At 38.6% G+C, this 8,748-nt stretch overlaps 1 pseudogene; it reads left to right on the forward strand.

The window, feature by feature from the left end:
* The first annotated feature begins 4,894 nt into the window (after positions 1-4,894).
* LOC132127019 (trace amine-associated receptor 13c-like) lies at positions 4,895-5,953 on the forward strand (annotated as a pseudogene).
* Positions 5,954-8,748: the final 2,795 nt, after the last annotated feature.

Genomic DNA, 8,748 nt, shown 5'->3' on the forward strand with positions numbered 1-8,748 from the left:
CGCCTTCATAGCTCGCAGAATCTGAGAAGTGTGTGTGTGTGTGTCACCACTGATGCTTGGTTAATGTTAACATTTCCTTAGTGAGAACGATTGTTTTCTCCACATTTAATTTGCAGATCCATTTGTGAACTGCAGGTGAGCCTCCAGTGACTTTACATTTTTTAATTGATCGGAGGTGTAAGCGCTCACTCCACAGACCCGGTAGGAGAAATTATCAGTAAAACTGAGGCTTGGTAAACTTTCATGTGTTCATAGGGATCGATTCCGCCTACAACCTCTTTTTTTTAAGTAGCGTTGTTTGGCTTCATTATTAAGTTTGACCGTATAGGTATAGGTTACTTTTTTTGTCACGTTCTATAACTTTTTCTGGAGACCGGCTATTATCTTATTACAAACCGGCTTTGCATTGCCTCTAAAATGGCCGCCGTTACCCACAATGCACCATTCCATGACGTCTACACCCGAGCTCTATACACTGCGAGTGATACTTGGAACTGTTGCAAAAACATTGCCATATGTACTTTTAATATTACATGTACCTTATTTTAGAAAATAATATTAATAGCAATAATACTCAAAATGACTATATATATTGCAATTCTAAATACCTCCGCGTCAGCTTTGTGGTTTCATCGATGGTATATAATAAAAAAAAATTTAATGGTTTTATGTTCATAATAATTAAATGCTATTAAAATACTGAGAACAAAAACAAACATACATTAACACATGTTCATAATTTAATGTATTTATTATTTTTAGATTCTTTCCACTCGCTCAAGCAGCGTATTGAGCTCAGATAAGATGGTTGTAGAGCACCCTCAGGAGACCGTTAATTTTACATCAGAATGAATACACTACTGTGATTAACGAACATTTTTTAATTATCCACCAAATTATCATCATTTTCGTAAGTTAACAATGATGCAACCTCAGTAAATTAGTAAAATAGTAAATTGAGTAATTGCTAACATATTTAAATATAAATCTTGTATGAAAAAACGTTAAAACAGAAATAATAAAGATGTAAAATGTAGACTGTATAAAACATGGACGTAGTGTCCGTGACGACACCTGTAGACTCCTGAAGAGCTTTTTGAAGCTAAAAGTGTGCAGAGCGGGCCATCACCATCTTGGCAGTGCATCACGGCGCGACTCTCCCGGACAATCGAAAATGGGCAAAAAGGCGGGAGCTGGTTGCTTAAGCCACACCCACCTAGCTCGATGGCAGTGTCAGCAGTGGCAATCCACATGTCACTCAAGTGACCACGCCCTTAATTATGCAGAACTTTAAGGCTTAATATAATTTAAACGGATTAGTTATAACCCCCCCACCCCACCCACGACCACAGTTGTCATGCAGGGAAAAATTTGTTATATAGACCAAAATAATTTTTTCAACCAGGCTGTAAACATGTTTTTTTCTGCTGTAAAGTTGGGCATTTTAACATGGGGAGTCTATGGGATTGACTCTCTTTTGCAGCCAGCCTCAAGCGACCATTTGATGAATTACAGTTTTAGTCCTTTCCTTGTTGGCTTCACGAGAGAGAGAGCGGGAGGTTACCATTCACCCCGGCAGGGGCGTTGCACAAGATATTGGGCCCCATGCATAGGCAGTCCTGATAGGCCCCCATGATGCACCCCATAAAGCCTGCATTTGGATTCTCAACTCTGTTGTCACGACGCCTTCGTTACAGTATGAGTGGTGTTAGACAACGTCTGTGGTAACATACAGTATTGGGCCATAAAATTGCATGATTTACAGTTTAGATACAGGATTTCACAAAAACAAAAATTGTATTCAACAGCATTTCAGCCTTTAGACCATTTTATGAAAAGGGATAAATCAAGCATATAAATTGTCACTTTAAAACATAAATATTACTGTGTTAATTGTTTAGATTTTTAGAAGGCACATTAACTTCTTTCTCATTTAAAACTCTATGTGTTTTCTGCATAAAAAAAAACAACATAAGTTGATTTTTTCATTGATCTTACCATAAACCGCAAGAAAGGATTGTTGGAAATGCAAATTCATTATCTGCCATGACGAGAGTTGGTTCCCTTCAGATACATTCAAATAAAGACATCTGTACCGCGTTTTGAATTGAAACAGGCAGCACTCACATTTATTCGACAAAATCATTGCCTTTTGAAGTATAATCTAGCCATATCATGACTCTTGTCTTTTTGTCCCCAACTTTAAGAACTCTTGAAATTATATTTAAGACCTTTCTTATACTATTAAACATATTTAAATATTTTCATGGCCTTAAGTTTGATACTACTCACTTTAAGAGTTTTAAGGACCCACGGGAGATCTGCATTAGATAGCCGTTAGGTGCTGATTCATTTTTGTAACATAGCCCGACAGGAAAACACAATAGCCCCGGGACGTTGGGCTAGCGATTTTGCGAGCCCTGTTCCTAGAAAACATACAATCTACCCGAGGGAATATGTCTTTCACTATTCTAAGTTAATGTTGTTAAATAGAGAAACAAAATTGTAATAATAAAAAAACTTAGCTATTAAACTTGGACCTCATTAATAAAAGCCAAATTCAAGCACCAAAAGCAGCCCACACTTTATATGTTCTCTTTCATAAAAAATGCATTCATAGGCTACATGGTTGCAATAAAATTTCAGTTCAAATTGTTCTATAAGCTCGAAGCTGCGTTAGCCCAGGGCCCCGCAAAGTCTTAACGCGGTATTCTTAAAAACGATGAGTGTATCTGAGGAGTGGATAGTAATCTCTTCGGGAGGAACACGCTACAACTACCACTGCGATCCATCAGCGTGGGATACAAGCAAGAGAAGGCTCGGCTGGTGCTGGAGCTGAGGGAAACCACTGACCAGCTGGTGAGAGCAGCGGGCACCCAGATAAGAACGGGAAGAAAGTGGAAAGCCCAAGAAGAGGTCGACATGGCAATCGGCAGGCTGAAGCACCACGAGGTGGTCGGCAGAGTCCAGGAGGGTCGAGCAGGCCTTGGGAGGGGCGATATTCCCTTGTTCTGGTCAAAGGCTTCCAAAGAAGACTGGAAAGCCATGGTGGTGGCGGAAGTGGCAAGAACTGAGCACGAACGCCTTAACATCAAAGCGGTGTCCCAGGGCCAGCAAGGACGTTGGACGTCATTGGAAGGTCTCACAGACAGGTCCATGTCATGGTACGACCTATGGAAGATCCCCCAAGCTAGGCTCAGCTTCCTGATCAGAGCAACCTATGACACCTTGCCTTGTCCCCGAAACCTCCACCAATGGTTTGGTGCCGAAGAGACCTGTTCCCTTTGCAACACCAGCAACACAAGCCTCCAGCACATCCTGTCGGGCTGCACGACGGCATTGTCCCAAGGCCGCTACAGGTGGCGACATGACCAAGTACTGAAAAAGCTGGCAGAGGTGTCAGAGTCATGCAGAAAGGAGGCGAACAGTAGACCTTCCGCTCGAGGACGACATTCCATCCAGTTCGCGAGAGCTGGAGAGAGTGTCAGACCCTCCCGCCAGAGAGATACAGCAAGGCTCCTCTAACCGGGAAGTGAGTGGACCACGAGGGTCGACTTGGGAAAGCAGCTCCAGTTTCCCAGAGAGATAGTGGAAACATCCCTGCGGCCCGACCTCCTCATGTGGTCAGAGGCTTGCAAGACCGTCCTCCTTGTGGAACTCACTGTACCATGGGAGGGAGGGGTGGAGGCCGCGTTTGAGCGGAAGCGAGCCAAGTACTCTGATCTGGCGGCAGAGTGCAGGGAGGCGGGCTGGAAAGCCGTTATATGCCCTGTGGAAGTGGGGTGTAGGGGCTTCGTAGGTTCCTCAACCGCTCGCCTACTCCGCGACATGGGATGCACAGGAGCGATGCATCGGAAAGCCATGAAAGAGCTGGCAGAGGAGGCAGAGAAAGGCATCTTCTGGCTGTGGCTAAGGAGGAAGGAGAAGGGTTGGGGGGTAAACACCTAGGGCATCAGCAGGGGGTGGCAGGGAGAGATCCCTGCCATCGCTCTGCCACCACGAGACGTACTGGGGTTAAAGGAGCGAAACGTCGATGAGTGGTGGTCCCCAGCTGACGACCCGCTCAGGTTTACAGAAGTGTTCAGTGAGGTGTCATGGCACACCAGTACAAAAGGCACTGTGGAGGTGCGTCAGGCAGTGATGTCCAGCAGGAAAACCAACACCTGTATCTTGATATCCAAAATACAGGAGTGGATAGAAGGATTAAATGTAGCAGAATCAGAGCGAGTTCTGAGCATCGTAGAAAGCCAAAGAATGTTAGCGATAACATGAAACTAAAGTTTGATCAGTCTCCGGATTTGGATAGCATGATCGTATGAGATTATGCTGAGGCTAAGTAGGTTAGTGGTTAGTGGAAGGCGTTTTTAATTTTATCAGTTCCAAACTTCACCAGTCTTAACTACCATAAATATTGTTGTCATTTTTTAAGTGATATATAACTTATAAATGAGAATGTTTAGAATGTATTACACTTAGATACTGTACTTTATCCTGTTGAGCAGGGAAGAGGAGAGGCATTTGTAAGCAGTATTAACACAATAGAAACACTGTGACAAAAACCAATTCCTGCACCTTGATAAGAAAATAACTCATCCATTCACAAAAATAACTTGAAAATTTGGAAGGAGGAACATTCAGATCAAAACTAATATTACATATCGATTCCTTCACAAAAGCTGTCAGTCAGACTACTTTGTAATGTCATGTTACAATTTACAAATTAACTGTTTGTGGTTCCACAACTCTGTTTGACTTTACTTAGCTTTTCTTTTTTTTTTTTACACTACAGGATAAATAGCCTAGAGATGGAGAGAGGTGATTTTTATTATAATATAATTGCTCACAATCAGAGTGGGCGTTAGATGGGTTGGTCAGTGTGACCTAGACACTATAAATGAAAGCACAGTAAGGAGAGCAGAACGAACTCCTAACAGAAGGAGACTCACTCATGGCTAATGAGACAGACAATCATGAGACTCAGTACTGCTTTCCTGCCATCAACTCATCATGCATCAAGGGAAAACGCTCCAGTTTTGAACATAATGTCTTCTATATGTTTGTATTATTGTTGTCAGCCTGGACAGTGTTTCTGAACCTGCTGGTGATCATCTCCATCTCTCACTTCAAGAAGCTTCACACTCCAACCAACCTAATCATTCTCTCTCTGGCTGTGGATGACATGCTTGTTGGACTTTTTTTGATACCCATAGAGGGAATCAAGCAAATTGAGACATGCTGGTACTTCGGAGACACTTACTGTGGACTGTTTGTGATCATCGTTAGGTTGCTCCATATTACATCTCTTAGTAATTTGGTATTAATTGCTGTGGATCGCTATATGGCTGTGTGTCACCCTTTACTGTATCCACAGAAAACTAATACAACTAAAACCTTAATAAGCATTTGTCTCTGCTGGTTTTGCTGTTCAGTGTACATTGTTTGGTTTGTAATAAGTAACGGATATTTTAATATGTCTGACACAACACTCTGTTACGGCCAGTGTATTGTTTTGATAACACCTGCTTGGAGATTCATTGAATTAATAGTTTCTCTTTTATTTCCTTGTACTGTAATCATCACTGCATATTTGAGGATATTTTATGTTGTGCAAAGGCAAGTCAAAGTTATTAACTCTCAAATGAAGGGTTTTAAATGTGTAATAGATATTTCAGTTAGGAGGAAATCTGAGAGCAAAGCTGCTCTGACATTAGGAATCATTGTGACAGCTTATCTTCTTTGCTGGATTCCGTTCTTCATTGGTTGTCTAACAAAAACAGTCTCCTCCACTGCACTGACATTTCTAACATGGACCATCTATATAAACTCAGGTCTGAATCCTATTGTTTATGCTTTATTTTACCACTGGTTTAAAATATCAGTTAAAAACATTCTAACTCTTAGAATTTTTCAGCCAGCATCCTCTCTGATGGACATTTTTACTGATTGTCATTAATGATTTACAGTGGAGATTTATTTGTTTAATTTTATGCTTTTACTTAGACACCCTCTGAGATCAATCCCCAAAAATGACAGCATGGGAAATGCATCACATGCTCAGATATAGGAATTACACATAAAATAATCAACAATAACTAAATATTAAAGGGAAGTTAAAACAAACTTAAAAAAAGGATTTCATTTACTTACCCTTGTGTTGTTCCAAACCTGTATGTCATTTTTAAACTTCACTTACACACTGTAAAAAGTTTAACTATTATTTACTCAATTTTATTGGTGAAACATTTTTACACTCAAAAAAATTGAGTAAATTTTAAAGCTGTGAAATCAATGAAATATACTGTATGAATTGAGTAAATGCAAGTAAAAAAATTAAGTAAATCTGAGTAACTGCATCTGGTACATTAACAAATAAAATTGAGTAGAAATAATTGAACATTTAAACATTTAAAAACAATATTTATGAGTAATATTAACTGTTTTTATTAATGAGTAATATTACCTTTTTATTTTCTCTAAACCTTTGTAAAATAGTACTCCACACAACCACCAGTATACATGACATTGGCCTTTATTGTCAATGAGTACAGCAATACAGCACATTTTACACTGTATACAATATTGCCTACATTTAAACTCATTTAACAAACATTTTATAAGTAAAAATTAAATATTAAAAAATTCAGGTAGCCTAATTCAAGTGTAATCAAATCAACCCAATATCCACCGGATCAGCGCTGGTCCTCGTGCCGGAGACGGACTCGCCTCTGCGGGTGAACTTTGAACTTCATACCGCCGTCCTGCGTTTCACTCACAGCCGATAGATACTGCGAGTGACTGACATAACCTGCCAATAAACAAACAGTGACAGTTCTGAGGACATTTTATCATCCAAATGATAATAATTATATTTATTATCATTAGGAATGAAGTCATGTGTTTATGCAAAGCGTTTCAATCATGCAAAAAGACAGGCGCGACTCTCGTTTAGGTGTCGAATTACGCCTCTGTATTTTGTTTTGCATTAAATATGATTTAAAGCACAGTAAAGATTTTATAGATAAAATAAAACATACACAAACCTGAATTTCACAGAGGAAATGCACCAAATCTGTGACGCTGAGAAGAGAGCTGTTGTCTGGAGACTGGAGAGTTCAAACTGCCTGCGCTCACTGACTCAACCAACCGTTGAGTTGTCGTCACGTCAGAGGGTGGGGGAGGGGTGCATTGTTTTAATTGAGTAAACTTACTCAAATTTTAAGAGTGTGTTAAATGTATTAATAATATTGATTTGAATTAAGTAATATTTTTGTTTCTTAAAACAGATCAGTTAAATCAACATTCTCAAATATTTTGATAGAAATTTCACAAATATATTAAGTATATTATAAAGAAATAATTGGTTAGTCAAATACTAAATAATTTTATTGAAAACAACTTAAATATATCTGTAAATTTTAGATAAAATGAACTTTTGGATTTTTACTCAATTATTTTGGTATGTTTAACTCAAACAATCAAGTACACGATATTCAGAGATTTTATTAAGTTAATAAAGTTAAAAATTTCTGTAATATTTACTAAGCCACAGAATTATTTTTTACAGTGCATTGTATAGGGGGGAAATGATTATGAAACATTACTGAGGCTGTCAGATAATGTCTAATAAACCTTTTTTTTCCTGAAATTTTTTAAAATCATGTGCACTCAAACTCCTACAACTTATACTGAACATAGCAGCACGACTAATCTATTGAGCCCATGTCACACCTCTGTAATGACTACCAGTTACAGCTCACATCAAGTTCAAGACATTGATGCTTGCATACAGAATGGCCATCCACTCTGTACCTTCCTTCTTCACCTCAATCTTATCAGTCTACTTTCTATACAGAAAGGTCAGGGATATCAGATTTCAAACATTTTCGTTCACTGTCCCCTGCTGGTGGCATGATCTTCTCAACCCCATTCCCAACAAATCCCTGATTATATTCAAAAAGAGCTTAAAAGTCATCTTTCCCATGAACATTTAACTGCATCCTGCTGAAAGTTGTCAAACTTTGTATTACTAGCACATCTTATGTTTTTTGTAGTACCCCTGGAAAGAAATATAATAAAGTTAAAGAAGCGAGCTGCTGCGATGGATTCCATCAGTTTGTACCGTGTATATTTACAGTGACACTCAAATCTCATGCTCTTTACAAACCGAAAAAGATTTTCAGAATGTAGACATATTGTAGACAGAATGTAGACATAAGTCCAGAAATAAAATATAACATTCTTATACATATTTACCCTTAACAACCAGTTGACAATATGAAATTGATGATACAACAATGCAGCTAATATATGAAACAAATACTGTTCTATTCATCGTGTCTGATGTATTCCATACAATAAAGACACATAAAAGATTGATTAAAACAAATTTAAATCATAACAGGTATGACAGCATACAGATTTGTTAGTTGTATGTAACATTGATCAATAGAACTGGTAAACAAGATTACACTGCTAGTCTAAAATCACTGATGACCATCAGCTACACTGAAGAAAATAAAGAATTTGACCTTAATTAAATATATACAATGCTCTTTTGCATCTTAAATAAGGTAGCCAACCGTTGAATATTAAAATGTCCCGTATTAAAGGCATCAGAGAAGCAGTCTTTATGAAAGCTATACAGAACACAGTTCGTCCCGTATTTGCAGGCATTCACTCTATGACCAACTAGACCATACAAATACCAAATGAATCATTATTTTTTACAAATCATTGTTTGAATTGCGA

The sequence above is a fragment of the Carassius carassius genome, chromosome 45 (genome assembly GCF_963082965.1).
Source record: "Carassius carassius chromosome 45, fCarCar2.1, whole genome shotgun sequence".
Taxonomy (NCBI): Eukaryota; Metazoa; Chordata; class Actinopteri; order Cypriniformes; family Cyprinidae; genus Carassius; species Carassius carassius.